General features: G+C 41.3%; 1 protein-coding gene across 6 annotated transcripts in view; it reads left to right on the top strand.

The window, feature by feature from the left end:
• METTL24 (methyltransferase like 24) overlaps positions 1-22,249 on the top strand; it is a 133,661-nt gene that overhangs the window by 6,377 nt on the left and 105,035 nt on the right. The window contains exon 1 of one of the 6 annotated variants that reach the window (XM_054558003.2): positions 19,353-19,746. The exons of 4 other annotated variants lie outside the window; for them this stretch is intronic. The gene's annotated coding sequence lies outside the window, so the exon portion shown is untranslated. Of the gene's footprint in view, positions 1-19,352; positions 19,747-22,152; positions 22,194-22,249 lie in introns of those variants that run through there. One more of the 6 variants, XM_063724952.1, reaches the window with a different exon arrangement.

Genomic DNA, 22,249 nt, shown 5'->3' with positions numbered 1-22,249 from the left:
AACTATATGTGCCTATAATAATTAACAATTAATTTTTTTAGAATTAAATTTATTGGGAAACCTTGGGATTTCTCACTGAATTGGAGGAAGAGTTAATGACTGCCATGTGGAAGAGAGAAGGAATAGGGCTGCTATGGAAATCCCAGCTTTCTGAATTCTTTGATCTTCTCCCTCAAGTGCTATTATAATACAGGTCACCTCACTGGATTCCAAGGCTTGGTCTCTTTGATATTCACCCCGGATCAGCCGGCTCAGGCCACTTGACCTAAACAAAGGCCAAGGGCACCTGCCCTATCCTGGAAGCCATTCTTAGAGAAAAGAGAAACTTTAAGTTACCCTAAGAAGTCAAGTCCTTGGCATGCCTTAGGTATTCGGTATAATTTTTATGCAGTTTTGCCCTTAGGTTTTTGTTTTTCTCATATTTTATTCTATTATTTCAACCAACCCTTGGACTTGAGCACCTAGAAAGAGAGTATAGGGTAGTTTTGGTTTTACTAATCCTAGACCCTAACATCAATGTGTGTGTGTGTGAATATACGTATGTCTATACCTATCTAGCTAGCTCTGTCTTTCTTTAAACATTAACTATTTCTCTGTCTACATATAGTCTTATAGATAGCCTTATTTCCAAGTAGCATTGGCAATAAGTTGGCACCTTGGATATACTACTGACATTTTTAATTTAGTGAATATATGCCTACAAGATCTATGTATATGTATTATTTTTTAAAGTAAAAAGTTATTGTGAAGACATTGATTAATTTTTTACTTATTTGTTTATTTTTTTAGAGACAGGGTCTTACTCTGTTGCCCAGGCTGGAGTGCAGTGGTGCGATCATGGCTCATTGCAGGCTCGACCTCCCAACTCAGGCCTCCCAAGTAACTGGTACTACAGCACTGTCACCCGGGCTGGAGTGCAGTGGTGCGATCTCGGCTCACTGCAATCTCCGCCTCCTGGGTTCAAGCGATTCTCCTGCCTCAGCCTCCCAAGTAGCTGGGATTACAGGCGCCTGACACCATGCCCAGCTAATTTTTTGTACTTTTAGTAGACATGGGGTTTCACTCTGTTTGCCAGGCTGGTCTCAAACTCCTGACCTAGTGATCTGCCCGCCTCAGCGTCTCAAATTGCTGGGATTACAGGCGTGAGCCACTGCGCCTGGCCTAATTTTTTATTTTATTTTATTTTATTTTATTGAGACAAGGTCTCACTATGTTGCCCAGGCTGGCCTTGAACTGCTGGGCTCAAGTGATCCTCCCACCTTGGCCTCCCAAAGTTTTGGGATTACAGATGTAAGCCACCACACCCGGCCCCCATTTCGAGGACTTTTAGAGTGGAGAACGTAAGTATCAGTATTTAGCCCATGATCCCAATTAGGGTTCTCAAACCAAACTTAGAGTCTCATATTCTTTGATTTTTTTTTTTTCTGTCATGCATAGTTACCTTGCAGGAAAAAAAAATCTGAAAATTTCTTCAGGGCATCTGAATATTCACAGCCCCCCTTGCAACTGGCTAGCCTGGAATTCTTTAATGCATGATTATTTCTGTATCAGTTAGGACTCTCTGGGGTGCAAGTGGCAGACCCAACTGAAACTAGTACAAACAGGGATTGATTGAAACCCTCCTGGAGAGAAAAAGAAGAGCTGCAGGGACCAGGAAAGCTCTGGAAGTTGATTATGACTAAAATGAGCACTGAAGACCTTAGTTATCCATATTAGGCACTACCACAGATATAGTGAGTATTTACTATTCTTTTTGGTCACACCTTTGAATGTCTTTCCTGTGTGTAAGGAATTCTCTGCCTTTCTAAGAAACAAAACAAAAAATAATTGCCCACCCAAAGTGCATTCATGTGACCTAGGCGTCACCATTTAGACACACCTGCATGAGAGTTTGGATTGTACCCTACAGATGCAAAGTAGGTGGCACGAGGGCCACAGAGTAGCTCAGTGGCCGAGGTTCTATCAGAGGCATCCAGAGCTCAGGGTGGTGTCCATGCCCAGCAGTGAAGCTATGTCATCTACACTGGCATGTCTGGAGGTGGTGTTCCTGCCCTTGAGATTCTGTAAGCTAATAAATCTTTAATCAATCCTTTTCTGCTTAACTAGCCAGAGTAGTTTCTATTGTTTACAACTAAGAACCTTGGCAGACCAATAAATTAGAGCTGGCAGTTTGGAAGGTTACAACTGTAACTTTTCCTTTTCAATTTTGCTTAGGTCTATTTAATACAGATTTTGGAACATGGTGATCAGGGCCCAAGTGAACTATGGGCTGAAGGACCTTTCCCTGATGGGATAATAACATTTTACTTCAGATACTAAATTACACCAATCTGCTAACTTATTACTAGATCAACTCAATTTAATCAACACCAAGCCCTTTTTCATGGCACCATGTGCCTGAGGCATTGGGTGGGAGGGGCCAGTTTATGCTGTGGTCACAAACAATGCTCCGGACTCGTGCTAGCAGAGGTTTATTTCTTGCTTGTGCCAGATATCTGTTGCGGGTGTGGGGTGCTGCTCTGTGCCATCACTGCATCTCTCTGGACCCCAGGCTAGCAGTGTGGCTGCCATCTGGAACATTGCTGGTCACCTTGGCAGAGGGGTGAATGCTCTGGAGGATCTTTGCATGGCATTATTAAAAGCTCTAGCCTGGAAGCAACACACATTGCTTCTGCTCACAATCCAATGGTCAGAGCCAGTTGCTCAGTCCCACCCAATGCTAGAGGGACCATCCTGCTGTGTGCCATAGTCAGAGAGTTGGTGGCAAGCAATGCCAGCGGTCACCACAGTATAGTAACCCTTCAATCATCCGTGTCTAAATGGACATCGTCTAGGTCATGTTTCACATTCGCTGTTTGGGATGCCTCACTGAATCTGCACATTTGACAGTACTGAATACCTCACGGGAGCCTTTTTTCAGGGGACCGAGATCTAAAATGAAGCAGACACCTGAATTTAGCAGAACAGTGAAATAAAACAAGACTCCATTTACATCTTACAAACAGTGCCGTGGTGCATCCTGGAGTTTGTTAAATGCAATGATTCTTGTTGACATTGTTTATGTTAGGTTCTTTGCACAGGGCAGGGGTGGAATGATGGTCTGCTGGTCTTTTTCTGTAGGGGGGTGGAATACAGCAAATTATTTGAATAAATAAAGCCATGAGTGTAAATGGGCCAAAGGCCTCTGATGAGATGAATCAAACTCCAAGTCAGTCCATCTTCACGGCCATCACTTACTCATTTTTAGTTGGAGCTGGTTGAACAACTTCCAAACATGTTTTCAGAATCCGTCCCCAAATCAGAGGCAATATTCGTGTTTTATAGCATTTGCTATTGTGCACAATGCGACAGCAAGTCATTTTAGTTTATTTTTCATGTACTTTGACTAGAGCACAATCACTTAAAAATCCTGATTAGCAAAATGCATGCTCATTGAGCTCAGAGTAATTAGGCCATAGAAGGGGGCCTCTTCCTTCAGCAGTTTCGGGAGTAGCATATGGGAGAAGTCAGTGGAAGTAATACATGGGATCTAGGAGTCCTGTTTACATGGTTTTACAAATTTCATGAAAATACTTCAGTATGGTGCAGCTTCATCTATAAGATGGGCTCATATTTTCATACTTGTAGTCAGCAGTTTAAATTCTGCTCCCTTGCTTAGTGCATATGGACAAGTGGCATATCCTCTCTGAACTTGAGTTTCTTCCTTTGAAAAAAAGTTACTAATATTTAACTCACAGGGTTGTTGTGAAGATGAAATGAGAGCAGGTAGGTGAAAGCACCTTGCAGGTGTTCACATGGAAAGAGTTCAGTCAATGAATATGGTCTATGTTCAGCCTTGTGTTTCCAGCTGGGGCACTGGCCTGTGAGTAACAAAAATGTATAGATGTGTGTGCTTGTGGTGGGTAAAGCCCAATATTCATTGCAATTTTAAATATTTATTTTATTATTCTTGAAATGTAATGCATATATAATATGCTCAGGGATCAGAGGAGTTGGAATTTTTCTTTTTAATCTGAAATAAAAGCTAGCCATAACTAGTACACTTTTGTTAGTGTTTGTATTATAAATGTATTCCCCATATAACTCATTTATTATGAAATTGTTAAGGCTTATTGTTCACATTAGTTTGTGATTTTTTTTCCTTTCAAAACTAATTACAAATATTTTTTACAACATGCAGTTCAATGATTTTGGTCCATAGTAGGATTGACAGTATAAATGGGATTTCAGGCTTTTGAAATACCATTTTCCCTCAAAAGAATGTTTACAAATTTCCTATTAACTGGGTCACTTACTACCACTCTGTTACCTCTTTAGTTCAAGAGAGGCCAGTTGGGGCAATTGTGGGTTAAAAAGCTAATTGCTAAATTGTTTTTCTGGTCTTGTCTTCCACATTTTAGTCAATTAAGTGCATATTATTATACTTGATACTTTATATGCATTTTAAAGATAAACTCAGTCAACACAATAAAGTCTAAGTATCAGTGTTGCACATGGTTTTATGTGGAATATAATTCCTTCAAGCAGCTTATAATTTAAGAGTGGGGTAGGAGGGGCCTACTGTACTAGGAGAGTTGCATATATTTTTTCATTTAATTCTCAAAACAAAACCGTGAGGTAGGAATTGTTCTCATTTTGCAGACAGGGAAGTCACGGCTCAACACTTTAATAAATTTGGGCAAGACACAGCTATAAGGGATGAAGTGAAGGTTTATACTTAAAATCCATGCTTTTTTCTATATTTGCCTGCTGAGAAGGGAGCTAACAACCAATTCTCATATACAGTGGATTCTTTACCAGATAAAAATTAAAATCTTGTAAACAAGAGGCACTACAAAGTTAAAAGACAAGTCATAGTCTGGGCAAGGATATCTGCAATGTATAGCACCAATAAAGGATCAATATCCAAAATTTTAAAAGAACGCCATCAAAGTGAAAAAGAAAACTGAACAGAAAAATAAACAAGAAATCAGTCAGGGATTAATAGAAGAGGAAACCTGAAAGGTCAAAAAATATATATATTTACATATAACGATGATTAATAAGGGGAAGAAAATCAAAACACAGTGAGATTTCTATTTCACCTCCATCATACTGGAAAAAATACAAATGTCTGATTGAAAAAAAGGATTGATGACCATGTGTGCTGACTCACGCCTGTAATCCCAGCACTTTGGGAGGCTGAGGTGGGTGGATCACTTGGGGTCAGGAGTTCGAGGCCAGCCTGACCAACATAGTGAAACTCTGTCTCTACTAAATATACAAAAATTAGCTGGGCGTGATGGCACATGCCTGTAATCCCAGCTACTTGGGAGGCTGAGGCAGGAGAATCGCTTGAACCCGGGAGGTGAAGGTTGCAGTGAGCCAAAATCGTGCCATTGCCCTCCAGCCTGCTGGGTGACAGAGTGAGACTCCATCTCAAAAAAAAAAAAAACAAAAAAAAAAACATGGACACAGGAAGGGGAACATCACACTCTGGGGACTGTTGTGGGGTAGGGGGAGGGGGGAGGGATAGCTTTAGGAGATATACCTAATGCTAAATGACGAGTTAATGGGTGCAGCACACCAGCATGGCACATGTATACATATGTAACTAACCTGCACATTATGCACATGTACCCTAAAACTTAAAGTATAATAATAATAAAATTAAAAAAAATTAAACTGAAAAAAAAAAAGAGAGAATAATTTAGGGACAAAGGAACTGCTTATTACACTGTGTCACCGGAAGTAGCTCACTATCCCTACTCCTCCAATATAGTCTCTTATTTTCTCCATAGCATTACCGCTCTCTGACAATTTTTTCTTGCTTTAACTTTTGTTTGCAGTCTCATCCCCCATGAAAGCAGGGAGCTCATCTGTCTTACTCACTGTGATATCCCCAGTGACTATGATAGTTCTGGCACATAGTAGGTTCTCAGGAAATACTGGCTGAAAGAATGGTTGTTTCTATCACTGGATATAGACTGACGGGTTTGAGGAACAGCTGGATCTTTCAAGCGCTACTTCAAAGTCCATTTGAGGTGTCTGATTGCTGAATCAGGGTATTGCATTACAGACTCTTTACACAGATAACCCAGCATTCACTTTGCTTCAGGTAACAGTGGCTGCAGAACAGAAGCTGAAAACCACATGTAGCTTATGTATGGCCCATAAGCTAAGAATGGTTTCTACAGATGAACATTTGTAATCAGTTTGATGTTAGGAAAAACTAACTTTGTTTTTTGTTCTGTTTATAACTTTCGTTTCAGGTTCAGGGGTACATGTGCAGGTTTGTTATATAGGTAAACTTGTGTCGTGGGGGCTTGTTGTACAGATTATTTCGACACCCAGGTACTAAGCCTGGTACTGAATAGTTATTTTTTCTGCTCCTCTCCCTCCTCCCACCCTCCACCCTCAAGTAGGTCCCAGTCAGTGTCTATTGTTCTCTTCTTTGTGTCTATGAGTTTTCATCATTAGCTCCTATTTACAAGTGAGAATATACGGTATTTGGTTTTCTGTTCCTGTATTAGTTTGCTAAGGGTAATGGCCTCCAGCTCCATCCATGTTCCTGCAAAAGACATGATCTCATTCTTTTTTATGGCTGCCCAATAGTCCATGGTGTATAGGTACCACATTTACTTTATCCAGTCTATCACTGATGGGCATTTAGGTTGATTCCATGTCTTTGCTATTGTGAATAGGGCTGCAATGAACATTCACGTGCACGTGTCTTTATGGTAGAATGATTTATATTCCTCTGGGTACATACCCAATAATGGTTTTGCTGCGTCGAATGGTAGTTCTGCTTTTAGCTCTTTGAGGAATCGCCACACTGCTTTTCACAATGGTTGAACTAATTTACACTCCCACCAACCGTGTATAAATGTTCCCTTTTCTCCATAACCTTGCCAGCATCTGTTACTTTTTGACTTTTTAATAATAGCCTTCTTACTGGTGTGAGATGGTATCTCATTGTGGTTTTGATTTACATTTCTCTACTGATCCGTAATATTGAGCTTTTTTTTTTTTCATATGCTTGCTGGCTGCATGTAAATCTTCTTTAGAGAAGTGTCTGTTCATGACCTTTGCCCACTTTTTAATGGGGCTGTTTTTTTCTTAAAATGTAAGTTCCTTATAGATGCTGGATATTAGACCTATGTCAGATGCATGGTTTGCAGGCATTTTCTCCCATCCTCTACAGGTTGTTTGCTAACTCTGTTGATAGTTTCTTTTGCTATGCAGAAGCTCTTAAGTTTAACTAGATCCCATTTGTCAATTTTTGCTTTTGTTGCGTTTGCTTTTGGCATCTTTGTCATGAAGTCTTTGCTCGTTCCTATGTCCAAGATAGTATTGCCTAGACTGTCTTCCAGAGTTTTTATAGTTATAGGATTTACATTTAAGGCTTTAATCCATCTTTAGTTGATTTTTGTGTATGGTACAAGGAAGGGGCCTAGTTTCAGTCTTCTGTATATGGCTAGCCAGTTATGCCACAACATTTATTGAATAGAGAGTCCTTTCCCCATTGCTTGGGAAACACTAACTTGGGGTATATACATTCCAGGTATATACCCCAATGGAAAAAAATGCTATCAGTAAATTTCATTCTTCTCATTAACAGATCTGTATTACTAAAATTTGTGCACAATTATTATTTTTTTAATTTCATCAGTAAAAGTTGTAGAAATTTATCTTTTTATATAAGTACCTATTTATTAATAATATTCTTAATTTTGCTTCTTGGCTCACAAAGTTTAAAGTATTTACTGTGTGGCTTTTTTCATAAAATTTTTGTCAACCCCTGCTACAGAAGTGGCCTCAGGGCCCTTAGCTGTGACTGTTGCAGGAGGGTGGGTGAGAAAAACTTCAGTGGACCCAGTCATGTCCAGGAGACTCTCGTGCTAGAGTTTTTTTCATCTGCAGCATGAGAACAGTCCTTGACTTCCACAGGGCACTGAGAATGTTTTGGGACTTTCTGACCATTTATGGGAATGGCACCGCAAACTCTCGAAGGTCATGAGTCCATTGTCATGCAGTGAACATTAAAGTGGTAAATCTTGGATTTGCCTCCTACCCCCTGTTACCCACCTTTATAACATAACCATTGCATTGTTGGGCAGATTACAGTATGAAGGTCAGGTGATCTCATCTCTTCCAGCTTCTGGGGTCACCCTTTCCCCTAATATTTAAAATGGCTTGAGCCATGTACTATAAGTTCAGTACCTTTTCTTCCCTCCAATATTCTGATAATAATGGGGCTTACCTTTCCTGGTCATCTTTCTTTGAATTTCTGCTGCTACCTCAGTGTTTCACCTCTGGCCACTGCTGTCTCCTCTTTGCTCTGCACTGCCCACTTCTCTAATCTTCCAGAGTGACACCAACACAGGCCTTACTGAAGGTCTCAGGGAAAAGAGAGAAAATATCAACGTGGTTCAAAACAGAAATCAACTAAAACTGATTAAAGTTTTCTTGGCCATTGGAATTTCTTACAGGCTGTATTTTCTTCTTAGGCCCCTGCTCCATTGTTCCTGCCTTCTCTTATCTACACATCAATCCCTTTTCCATTTTCAAGCCTTCAACACCCCTACTCCCTACCTGACTCTAGCAAATAAATGTCATTTTTTTCCTCAGGCAATTTAGCTTCCTCTGTTTTCCCCTTTCCTTCCAGGCCTGTCCTAGACATGAATTATGCCACTCTGGCAGAAGGCAGAATTCGCTGCAGTGAGTGTTTGTTTTCAATAATCCTGTTTCTCCTTTCCTCTCCACTATTAGACAATCCATAAAATGTGCTCAGCACAGTGCCTTGTCCATAGGAAGTACTCATTATATGTTCATTGTTCTTATTATTAAGAAGATTGTGCCAACTTAGGCCCAGTGCTGGTCGCCTCATCCTAGCTATGGCTACTGCTGTGTTATGGTACAGGGGAAATATATTATTAGTGGTACTTTGAGAGCAGCAACATATTGCTTCATGCGGAACCCCTTTTTCCCTTTCTACCTGTCTTCATTTTCTCCTTTGGCTTTTGGGGTTCCTGATGAACTATATTTATTTCTGTCTGCCATGGAAGTGGGTACACGGAGGGTGATGACATAAACTTTAGGGTTCAAAAGTGCCCAGAAATGGCCCAGCAATTGCATTCCAGGTATATACCTAAGATAACTGAAAACATGTTTACACAAAACTTGCCCATGATTATTCATAGGGTCATTATCCATAGTAGCCAAAAGTTGGAAACCATCCAAATGCCTATCAGCTGATGAATGGGTACACAAGATGTGGTATACTCATACAGGGGAGACTTATTCAGCTATAAAAAGAATGAAGCACAGATACATGCTACAACATGGATGGACCTTGAAACCTAATGCTAAGTAAAAGCAGTCACAAAAGGCCACATATTGCATTACTCACTTTTTAATGAAATGTCCAGAATAGGCAAATCTAGAGAGACAGAAAGTAGATTAGTGGTTGCCAGAGGCTGGGGGTAGAGGGGAATGGGAAGCAACTGCTACTAGGAACGGAGTTTGTTTTTGGGGTGATGAAAGTATTCTGGAATTAGATAATGGTGTCAGTTGCACAAGCTGTATATATACTAAAAACCACAGTGAAATGGTAAATTTAAAATAGTAAATTTTGTGGCATGTGAATCATATCTCCGTTTTTCAAAAATGCTCAGAAGCCCATGGAATGCATGACAGGTGTGAAAGTACATGATATTCTCGGTTCAGATAAAGAGAAATGAACTGAGAGTGTACCCTGGGACCTCAGCCTGATGGTACTCACTTGTGGGCACAGGCGTCTTCAGCAAAAATGTGGAACCCGCATGCTGGCCTCTCGAGGTAGCACCTGGCTTGGCCTCTCAGGAATCTTCTTCTGGCTGCTGGTGAACTTCATGGTGCTCCCTCTCCCAACAGCTCCCCAGGCATGGCAGACGCATTGCAGAATCGGATACACACAGCCCTGCATTAGAAACATAGGAGCTTGCTGTTTGCCAGAGCAGAGAGAGCCTCAAGCTGCCATCACTGTGAGCTTGCTGACCTCCTAGTGCATTCGCTGTTTGCACAAAGCACTGACACTGACCACCAGGGGGTTTTCAAAAGATGTAGCCAGGAAGCTGTGAGCCCATTGCACCTCTTATACAAGGGAGCGCTTGTTCTGCTAAGGATTTCAACTACCTTGGCCCTTCTTTCTCACCTTCATTCTCACCCAGATGACTGTTGTCACCTCATTCTAATAACTTGTGTGCAAGAAGCATCCTATGCATTTTGGAGGGCTTTTGAGTTAAAAAGGGAACAGCAGTTACAGTACCTTGCTTTTAGACAGCTCTTCCCAGCTTACAAAGGCTTGCTCTGTTGTTATCCCAAGTGATTCTCATCATAGCCTTATGAGTGAGATGGACGTTATTTCCATTCCACCAAGAAGGAATCTGGTTAAATTACTGGATTGAGATAAATTGCGATTATAATCCAGGTCAGATGAGGTCAGATTTCATGTTCTTTCTGCTCGTACTGAGACTGCCTCTATGCTGAAATCTGGATCTCAGAAAAATATGTTGATTACTATACATTTTAGGTTTGATATTAAGGCTTCTTAGACATTTTCCAAATGAATGAATATATCTTAAAGCTTAATTTCAGCAATTTTGTCGGTTAGGATTTCAAGTATGTCCTACATTTCTTAAAAACAAATTTGAACTGGTTATATAATTATGATAGGGCATGTCCTTTTGAATAGTGAATATTCATTTTGCTCAGAAATAGCAGAAAATGGCTTATTTAACTAATGTGCACTTAGAGGAACCTCCATCAGGAGCAGATAGCTACATCAGTTTTGAAATTGAAATGCTTGAATTTATTTGGATACCCTGGTTACAGACAGTTGTTTTGGAAAATCCAAATGCCTGGGCCTTATTCCTGGACAGGGAATGTTCTTATTTATAAAACCAAACTACCAGCACAGATTGGAGCCTGTTTAACATGTACAACATTGTATCCTTTCTTGCTATGGTCATGTGTTGAGACAAGACATGGGAGAAAAGAGTGCTATCTATATGTATAATTTGTTATTTTAAAAATGTAGGTAAGCCATGATGCTGACGATTAAAATAAATACGTGTATATTTGTTCAAGCCATTAACTTAATAGGAAAAACAGACATAAAGTGCCCTTCATTTTTTTGAAAAAAAGTTTTTAATAATAAAACCATACAGGAATGTGAGAAGTAGGGTAAGGGAAATTGGAAATTTACTTTTCTGTGTCTTTTATCTGAGGAATTCTTAGGTTATAGTTATTTTGAAACCCAAACTTTTCAATGTAAAAATAGAAGTAAAGAAAGAGGAACAGATTGGAGTCTGGAAAAAAAAATAGAGAGAGAACGTACAGCAGGAAGGCTGTGAACGGGGGAATGCTGTGTTCAGCCTCATCGCAGATTTCCTCCATACTGTGGAGATAACCAGGACGGTGAAGACTTGAACTGAGTTCAGAACAGTGGTTCTCCATGCTTTTGAGTTACAAAATTTTGATGAAAACAATTTGATGGAAGCTGTAGACAAGTGCTCCAGAATACTGAACATTTACACACATGCACATTCATTTGCAGTTGATTTCAGCAGATTCATGATTCTCATGAAGGTCGCTCATGAAGAGTGGGTCAGAATTGGCCATAGGAGTTTTCAGATTACAGATACCTAGCTCTCCCCTAGCCCAGGGCTCCTGTGATGGACCACTCTGGCAGGGAGGCATGAGTGCCAGGTTAAGACATGGCCAGGGATGGTTGTGATGGTTGATTTCTAAACTTGGGATAGAGAGTTCAGTAACTGGTGTTCATCTTTAACTGAGAGCTGCCCCAGTGTGATGGGCTTCTCTCTCCAGGAATCACTTCACTGCTGTCTGGGCTGAACCCTCAGGAGGTGGACCTACTGTCCTGGACAACAGCCCCTAGAGTCAGGACCCCTCCTCTCCACCCCCATGCCCCTGCCCCTCAGCACCCCAGGCCTGGCCTAGCTCCATCCTTGTTGTGCCAGATGTGTGAGCGCCTTGGACTCCTTAAGTTAGACCTTGAAGAAGAGTTGTGTTTTCTTTTCAGGACAGTAGCCAGTGGTTCGTCCTTTCTATTGATTTTTGTGTTGTTTCATTTGTAAATAAGTGCTTGTTCTATGCTGTTAAAATGATGAATGCTAAAACAGTCTTTAAAGGTGGGAAAATTCACAGCTTCTTGAGAAAATAAATATAAAGGAAGTTATGGGTCATCTCTTCAACCTTGTCCACATCCTGGTTTATGTTCATATTCCTCCAGCTAGGCACCAACATTACTCTGGCATCTTCTAAGTTAATTGATAACATGGCACTGTCTCTATCTATACACTGTGTCATCTCTACAATCGTTTAATTGACAAGTTGAGTAGAAGCCCCATATCCAAAGTCACCAATCTGTAGTAATTGGTCAGTTATATACAATAAAATATGATTGAAACAGTGAATCACAAAAACATATACATAGACCATCTATTTTAACTGAAAACATATACATGTACATTTGTTTGCCAATCTTTTGTTGTGTGTATTGCCCCTGGCTGGAGTTCTGATCTTTCTTGCACAAAGCCATCTATACTATATCACCCACCCTTCCCAGTTTTGGTTGCTTCAAAGTGGAACAAGAATTTGACACTTGTAAAATAGTCTAAGTGCAGAACACCTCCAGATTTTAGTGGTTTTGTTATTCTTTTTTGCAGTTACCTCACCCATACCTAATGCACAGTATTTAGAAATGGCACCTAGCCTTTATTGACTTGTTTTTTCATAGGAAAGAGAACTCATTTTCTTTCTATGCACACATTTCATTGGTTTACCTAATTTTCAATTAAATTATGTCATTTCAATAACTTGTACAACTGATAGAAACTGGTTTGGGAGCAAGCCAAATGACTCCTAGGGGGAGAAAGAACCAAGCTGTTAGCAGCAGGAGTACACAGATAGGGAAAATTCTGAGTTGGTTTTGTAGAGACAGATTAAGAGTGCTTCTACTGCAATATGTGTTGAAGAAAATTAAAGTTGTGGCACCATGTTTTAAGGTACACTGAAGCTACTTTATTTTACTTGTAAAATAAATTCCTGTAAGGAGGAATGCACTTACTTAACTTTAAGAGAATCTGCACAACATCACTATCCAGGATGAATGATTAGAAGTAGACCAGAACAGTTATGACCAGGAGGTTATCTCTGGGAGGTCATCTCTGTGGGATCAACCTCCCATGACAAACACTGTTTTCATCTTCACCTTTACCAACTACTTTTTCTGCATTTAACCAATAAAATTTGCAGTAACAAATATTGATAGTTGCAAGGTTACATACAAACAGTCTTTGGAATTATGAAAGCTAACTTTCAATATTATAGACTAATTAGCTCAGTTCTGTTAAACGATTTGGACAAAACCTAACCTTAATGATTTCAAGTAGAGAACTTATGCAGATTTAGCTTAAAGTTTATGATAACTGGTATGTAAATACTTAACTTTTTAATCTATTAAAACAAATGCTAATTTTTAATGAAGTGTTTTAAATTCTCAAAAATGCTTCCTTGTAGTTTTTCTTAGGGTTCCTGCTAAACTACTTGTCATCTCTGGTTTTAATTTTAATTTGAACAAGGCTGAATCAAAGACATGTAGGGGTTTTTGTTATTGTTGTTTTGCTTTGGCTTTGTTTTTTGAAACAGAATCTTGCTCTGTTGCCCAGGCTGGAGGGCAGTGGCGTGATCTTGGCTCACTGCAACCTCTACCTCCTGGACTCAAGCGATTCTCCTGCCTCAGCTTCCTGAGTAGCTAGTATTACAGGCATGCACCATCACGCCCAGCTAATTTTTGTATTTTTAGTAGAGATAGGGTTTTGCCCATGTTAGCCAGGTTGGTCTCAAACTCCTGACCTCAGGTGATCCGCCCACCTCAGCCTCCCAAAGTGCTGGGATTACAGGTGTGAGCTACCACACCCAGCCGACATGTAGGGTTTATAATAATTTATTTCCACCCAAAGAAAGAGTATGTATATTTAGCTAGATTAAGGTATTACTATAAAGTCCAGTTAGTGAATTTCCCTACTTTCTTCCAGAGTCTTTAAAACAAATTGTCCTCAGCCCTGAGGATTATATCATGTTCTTTCCTCCCTGGCATTTAAATCAGTGTAAAAATGTCCCTTGGAATCATTTCTGTGGGGGACTGTAAAAGCAGTAGAACACATGGCATCTTCACAGGGCTTGTAGTCTGGTTAGAGAAACAAGATTGACACACTTGAAACAGATTATACCAAATGTTTGATTGAGTATAAAATGGGAAGTAAAAGTAATAATTGCTGAAGCAATAATTGCTGAAGCACCTGCTTTGCATGGTCTATTTTGCACATAGTAGAGGCTTGAAGGATTAGGAAATTTGAGGGAATATGTGGAACTAAAACTAGAGTCTGAAGAATAAGTGGAATCTGAACTGACTAGTGAATAAGTGGGAGAATTCTGGGCAGGAGGAAAAGTATGTTAGGGTCATGATGCAACAGGATTTGTTTTGTAACTGGAATTTCCTTATGGTCTATCTGGGAACTTCCTCACTTCCCTGAATCTGATCTTGACACTGACTTGTCCTTGGTTATACTTTTCTTTCCCTATCCAAGAGTCTGCATAAGACCAATGGTCTGTTCCAGCCTACCATTCAATCTCTGATGGTGTGGCATTGGGAAAGTGCTGTAGGGGTACATTCATAATGATAACCACCTCTTTTTTATTATTCTGTGCATTCTTTTTTTCTAACTTTTATTTTAGGTTCTAGGGTACATGTGAAGGTTTGTTACATAGGTAAACTCACATCACGAGGGTTTGTTGTACAGATTATTTCATCACCCAAGTATTAAGCCTAGTACCCAATAGTTATCTTTCCATTCTTCTCCCTTCTCCAACCCTCTACCCTCAAGTAGACCCCAGTGTCTGCTCTTCCCTCCTTTGTGCCTATGAGTTCTCATCATTTAGCTCCCACTTCTAAGTGAGAACATGCAGTATTTGGTTTTCTGTTCCTGCATTAGTTTTCTAAGGATAATGGCCTCCAGCTCCATCTATGTTCCTGCAAAAGATATGATCTTGTTCTGTTTTATGGCTGCATAATATTTCATGGTGTATATGTACCGCATTTTCTTTATCCAATCTGTCACTAATGGGTATTTAGGTTGATTCCATGTCTTTGCTATTGTGAATAGTGATGTGGTGAACATTCACTTGCATGTGTCTTTATGGTAGAATGATTTATATTCCTCTGGGTACACACCCAATAATGCGATTGCTGGGTTGAATATTAGTTCTACTTTTAGCTCTTTGAGGCATCACCACACTACCTTCCCTAACGGTTGAACTAATTTTCACTCCCACCGACAGTGTATAAGTGTTCCCTTTTTTCTGCAACCTCGCCAGCAAATGATAACCATCTTTTTTTTTTTTTTTTTTTTTTTTTTTGAGGAGGAGTCTTGCTCTGTCGCCCAGGATGGAGTGCAGTGGCGCGATCTCAGCTCACTGCAAGCCCCGCCTCCTGGGTTCACCCATTCTCCTGCCTCAGCCTTCCAAGTAGCTGGGACTACAGGCGCCCTCCACCATGCCTGGCTAATTTTTTGTATTTTTAGTAGAGATGGGGTTTCACCGCGTTAGCCAGGATGGTCTCGATCTCCTGACCTCATGATCCGCCCACCTCGGCCTCCCAAAGTGCTGGGATTACAGGCATGAGCCACCGTGCCTGGCCGATAACCATCTTTTATCGAGTGCCTTTTAGAGGTGCTTGCATGAATCAGGATAGGCTAGGTTATGACGCAGTAACAAACATTCACGTGGATGTTTGATTTCAAATTTCAGTGGATTAAAATGAAGAACTTTTATTTCTTGCTATGCTGCATGGCCAGTGTGGGTTGGTAGGGATGAGAGGCAAGGTCTCAGCTTGTTGCTGTCATTCAGGGACTCGGGCTGGCCCCTGCCTCTACTTACATATACCACTGCCACTCATCAGAAAGGCCCAAATCCTTTCCCCTGACACATTCTAATCCTCCTTTTTAACTCACTAAGGATTCATCCTCCATGACATTTTCAGAACCACTAGTGAACTTTTTAGTGTGTTCTGTATCTTCTGGAGAAAGAATTTCATGGATTTCTTACCTGTTGCACTGAGTTTATCAGTGCAAGACAGCCATTTTGGTTTTTACCTGGGAATCCTTTCTGAAATACTACTGGGCATGCCTTGTCTATATTATCAACTAGCTTTGGGGAAGATAAAACACAGACCTGGGATGGAGGCAGCATGGGGTAGTGGAGCAAGTATGGGACCAGCAGCCTAGAGGCCTGGGCCAGAATCCATCACTGTCACCTCCTACCTGGGTGACTTTGCCATTGTCATTTCACCTCTCTGAACTTCATTTTCTTCAATTATAATATGAAGCAGCTAGTCTTGATTATTATTAAGGTCTCTTTTAATGCAAAGACCCCCTACCAGTACAATAGGTGCAGTGTAGGCCCAGCTACTTGGGAGGCTGAGGTAGGAGGATCACTTGAGTCCAGGAGTTCAAGTCTAGCCTGGGCAATATAGTGAAACCCTAGTCTTAAACATTGTTTTTCATAAAAAAAAAAATACAATGATTCCCTACAAGTACAAAGCAAGTAAAATTTAAAGCTTGAAATTGTTTGTGTCTTTTGGATTCTGTAACTGCTTTTTTCATTTTAAATTTTTACTTATGGATGGAAGGTTGTTTTTCTTTAATGAAAGGAATATTAGTCATTTCTCATACAATTAAGAAATATATTCAAGATTTCATCAGCTTAGATGTGCTATGTTGTACAGTTTGTCACCTGTACTCTCGTTATTTCCAATCTGAAATGGGGAGAGGGGCCTGGGCCGAGGTCAGTTGCCACTTTGGCAGCTTCGCTTCTAACCTTGGAGATTCTTGCTCCCATTCACCAAAGAATCCTGAGTCCAGAGAGTTCCACAGCAGCAAACCCGATCAGAATGGATTGACTTCCAAAAAGGTCTGCTTCCTTCAGCAATTCTTCATGTCCCTGAAAAAGTCCACTTCATAATAAAGACCGTGGATTTTTCCTTCCATTTAGGGTTGAGGTTGAAATACTTTTGGTTCCAGAGGAATCCAGTCGACTCTGCCTGCCTTGTTCTGCCCTGGTGGCAGCTTCCCAGAGATTCAAAAGAAGCTTTTATGTGGCTTCTCCTAACTTGTCAGCCACTATAACTTATAGTGCATTCAGACAGAAAAATGTTCTATAAATATAGAATCATGCAAGGAATGTCCTGGAACCAGAGCATTATCTCTAATTGTCAGGTAGGATTTACTGAGACTACCAAATACTGTATCACTGTCAAAGGGCAAGAGAGTAGGATAGGTCAGTATGAAACATGAACAATATGAAAATGACAAAAGAGTTAATGGATGAATGAATGCTGAGAACTGAGAAATACATACATGTATACATGCATGGTTATGTGCAACCAATGACATATTCAGTGGGATGTGATAGCCTCATGAGGAAACCACTGCTAGTCTTTAACCATGTGGTAAATGGTGTGTGGCTTTGCTCTCCCCCATCACCCAACCCCTGGGCCTGTCTACTCATGGCAGAGCACTTTATGTCCTGCTTGCTTTTGTCCTCTCTCGGAGGAGAGGATTCAAGCATCATCCAGTGTCTTCAACTGGTTTCCAAGAAAGGCTTTGCTTCCCATCAATGTCCTGTGCCACATGTGGCCTCTGTCCCTTTGTCAGCCTTTGGGGTGGCTGGGGATGCTGCTGCTCTGTGTTTTGGGTGCTCTCTGTGGCCTCTGGGATGCATTCTTTCTGCCACGATCTCTGTTTTCCTGCACTTGCTGACTAGGTGAGGCATTTTAATTCTTTTCCGTGATAAAAATCACTTCTGGTTTAGAGCCTGGAAAGGAAACACTTTCCCTGGTTTGAATGAAGTTGAGACTGATGTGAGTTGAGAGCCACCAAAGAGACCTCGGGGAGCCCTGTGGACCCCCTGGGTTGCAGGTTCTCTTGTGGGGAAGATGGAGATTGCTGTGCAGGTGTTGCGGGAAGACCCCCCTTTCCTCTGTTTTCTCTCAAGCCCCCCTTTTCCTGTTCTCGTCTCCATTCCTCTCCCCACTTTTTTTCTGTCTGGCTTATTTACTTATAGAGAAGACTACTCTAAAATGAAAATAGAATATATAACTTCTAAATTACTCTTATTAAAAATGATGAAATACAGAAAATCTGAGAATGACAACATGTAGAGGGTGGGTGGGAAAAATAAAAAGAAAAGCCTCAAAATAAAAGTATAAATAAAGTAATGTAAATGCACTTAAGTGTGTCAGTTATCAAGAAATATAACTATTGAAGGGAAAAGTTTATAAAATTAAATCAACTAAGTGCTGTATACAAATGAAGTATTCAAAGTAACATAGGTTAAAAATCAAGGCTAGGCGTGGTGGCTTACGCCTGTAATCCCAGAACTTTGGGAGGCCGAGGTGGGCAGATCATTTGAGGTCAGGAGCTTGAGACCAGCCTGGCCAACATGGTGAAACTCCATCTCTACTAAAAATACAAAAATTAGAACCCACCTGTAATCCCAGCTACTCGGGAAGCTGAGGCAGGAGAATCACTTGAATCTGGGAGGCAGAGGTTGTAGTGAGCTGAGATCATGTCACTGCACTCTAGCCTGAACAAGGATCCCCTCAAAAAATACATAAATAAATAATAATATAATAAAATAAAAATCAAGTGAAAAAAATGCCAATAAAATACAAATCTCAAATAAAAACACAGTTTACAAATATCGACAGACAAAATTTCAAGGCAAGAAGCATTAACTGGAGCAAACTGGTGGCTTTTATGTCCTCCCCACCCTCTGCCAACCCCCATTTCCCTTTGGTTTTAACAGCAACTCAGGATCCCAAGCATCTTTGAAATGGGTTTATAGGGGTGCAGCAGACCTTCCTCCTGAATACACTGATGTCTCAGGGCTGGTAAATGTTTGGGGGAAGGGTAACTGACTGAAGTAAGTCGATGAACATAGCAGATTGGTGTTGATTCAGATGATGTTAAACTTTTAGGATTCTGAGTTTCAGAAAGTCCAGGTAACCTTATGTATTTTGAATAGGGTGTGTATACATGTGGAGGCAGGGTGTGTGAGAGAGACAGACAGAGACAAGAAGAGGCAGAGAGAGAGATAATCCTTACAAATATGGTTAGTGTTTTTCTAAATTCCCTTTGCTTTCTTAGGCACACTTTCTTTTTTTTTTTTTTCCGATAAATGTCCTTCTGTTGCCCAGGCTGGAGTGCAGTGGTGCGACCATAGCTCACTGTACCCTTGAATTCCTGGGCTCAAGCGATCCTCCTACCTCAGCCTCCCAAGCAGCTGGGACTACAGGCAGGTACCACCACGCTTGGCTAATTTTGTAACTTTTCATAGAGATGAGGGTCTTGCTTTGTTGCCCAGGCTGGTCTTGAACTCCTAGCCTTAGGTGATCCTCCCTCCCACCTCAGCCTCCCAAAACTCTAGGATTACAGGCCTGAGCCACCGTGCCCGGCCCAAACATTCTTATATAAACTTACTTTCGTAAGAAAACTGAAACTCGTCCCTCCTTTCTAGGTTGATGTGCTACCTCAATGAAACCCGTAATTTGACATCTGAAACTTTACTACGTATGCAGACACTGTATAGTTTCTACCTCATGAAAACAAGTGAAAACCTCGGCTTTCACTGGATCCACTCTAGGTATATGGCTTGTCTTTTTACTGCCTATGATAAAAATCTAAAATATATTACGTTTTATTCTCTTAGCCATCCCCTGGTGTGTTTCAGTCTCGCTCACATTTCAGCCATTTTGACCTACACAGAAAATGTGGTGAATTTAAAGATGTCAGTTTAAGAACAAACTCCAACTCAAATTTGTTTAGCCACTGTTTCCAACTTATCAAGATAACTTAGAGGATAAATCCAGAGCTGAGTGTTTATTCCTTCTTGTCTTATATTTTTTATTCCTTCCTAAAAGTTATCAGGGCCTGCTTGAATTATAGTGCATTTTTTCTTGTCAGAGCTGATTTGATTTCTGGCTCCCCTGCCTCCCAGCCTACCCTCTGTGTCATGCTGCAGAGGCGGCAGATTGGCGCTCTGGATTTGAATTTCAGCATGCCTGCTGTCTGCTGCCAGAGACATTTAGCAGATGGGCTTGTAGAGAGAGAGCTGGGTCTTGACAGGGAGGGGGCCTCAGGGGAAGAGGCTCCTATGGGACGGGCTGGCTCTGCCCGTTCTCACCTTGTCGTTTTGACCCTGGCTCACTACTGGGTCTGTCACAAGATTAGCAGAGGCTCAGTTTTTTATTGTTGTTGTCTTTAATATCCAGCACTTTGCTTATGATACATATGGGTGTGGAATTCTTCGAGGTTTCCTCTGAGGGGTTTGCAAAGCTTCTTGAATCTTTAGGCTATATTTTCCATCATATTTGGGGGTCTTTCAGTCATTCTTCCTTTTTTTTTTTTTTTTTTTGAGGCAGGGTCTCACTTTGTCACACAGGCTGGAGTGCAGTGGCACAGCATGACTCACTGCAGCCTTGACCTCCCAGTCTCAAGCAATCCTCTCATCTCAGCCACCAGAGTAGCTGGGATTACAGCTGGGATTTACTACCATGCCTAGCTAATTTTTGTATTTTTGTAAAGACAGGGTCTCGTCATGTTGCCCAGGCTGGCCTTCAACTCCTGAGCTCAAGTGATCTGCTTGCCTCAGCCTCCCAAAGGGCTGGGACTGCAGGTGTGTGCCATCGTGCCTGGCCTCATTATTTCTTTAATTTTTTTTTTTCCTGCACTGCATTCTTTCTTCCCCTTCTCTGGAATATCAGTGACATGAATGCTAGACCTCTTGGTATTGCTGCACAGGTCCCCAAGTCTCTTTACCCCCTGCCCACAATAATTTTTCTCTCTGTTTTTCACATTGGATACTTTCTATTGATCTGTCTTCAAGTTCACTGGCTCTTTCTTGTGTCAAATTCTTTCTGGTATTGAATTCATCCCCTGAGATTTTATTTCAGTTATTGTATTTTTCTGTTCTGGAATTTCCATTTGGCTCCCTATGCTTCCTATTTCTTTGCTGAGACTTTTTATGTTGCCCTTGGTTTCAAGCATGTCCACCTTTACTTCATGGATTATTTTGTAATTGTTGCTCTTAAGTCTTTGCCAAAAATTTCAACATCTGTATCAGGCCTACATTGGCATCTGTTGATTGTCTTTTTCCCACATAAGTTGGGATTTTCCTGATTCTTCATATGCTTAGTAGTTTGGGACTGTATCCTGAAAATTTGAATAAGGCCGAGTTTTGTTTAAATACTGTGGATAATGTCGATATATGTGTTTTAACAGGCAGTTATCCTGGTTGGGTCCAGGCCTCAAGTTCCCACCAGCCTCCTGTGAGTTGTAATTTCCATGTCAGCTCTGTTTTCAAAGCCTCTGTAGGGGTTTCACCTCTGTCCCATGTGTATCCCACCTACTGGCCAGTCTGGGGCTTGGGCAGAGGTCTGTCTGTTAGCTCCAGAGGTCCGTCTATTAGCTCAGTTCTCAGTCTTTGCTGTGCCAGGCAGGATCAGATCCGCACATGTACAGTTCTAGAGTGAGCCCAGGTGCTTTACAAACCCGTTAATGGGGCTGCCTTCCCAAGCTACTCCTTCTTCCCGGTTTCCGCGGTAGTACCCAGTTCCCTGCGGTTTTTGAATCTATGACCAGAAAGTTTGAGCTTTTACCGCTGCTTTGCCTACGCTCTGCTTCACACTTCCTATGACTGTGCCTGAGTCCAAGGCCAAGCTGCGGGAAGAGAGAGACAGAAATAGTCCATGAGGATTCACCCCACTGTCTGGGGTCCACTGCCTCAGATAGGAGAGGAAACTTCCATTTTCGTAGAGTTCTAGGTGCCTTCAGGTCCCCACTGTGGCTTCTACCATCTTAGTGGGATTACTTGCAAGAACGGAGAAAGGAAAAAAAAGGAGGAAAAGTGAGGTTTTCCTCTACTCTCCCTGAGCATCGGGAGACGCCCCGCCTCCTGGAGCCTGAACTGCGGGGCTGCTCCTGGTGCTTCCTGGCTGCGCCAGTGCCCACCACCGGTGCCAGGCAGCCTAGAGTAGGGGCGGGCAGGATACCAGAAGGAAAAGCAATGGTGACCTGGCTCCTAGTTTAGAGGTCTTTGAATTCTGGTCTTCTTCTCCAATCTGCCTGCTACTGTTTACTTTTCAGAT

This window comes from Pongo abelii, chromosome 5, assembly GCF_028885655.2.
Source record: "Pongo abelii isolate AG06213 chromosome 5, NHGRI_mPonAbe1-v2.0_pri, whole genome shotgun sequence".
Lineage (NCBI taxonomy): Eukaryota > Metazoa > Chordata > Mammalia > Primates > Hominidae > Pongo > Pongo abelii.
This window is presented reverse-complemented; position numbering and strand designations above follow the sequence as displayed.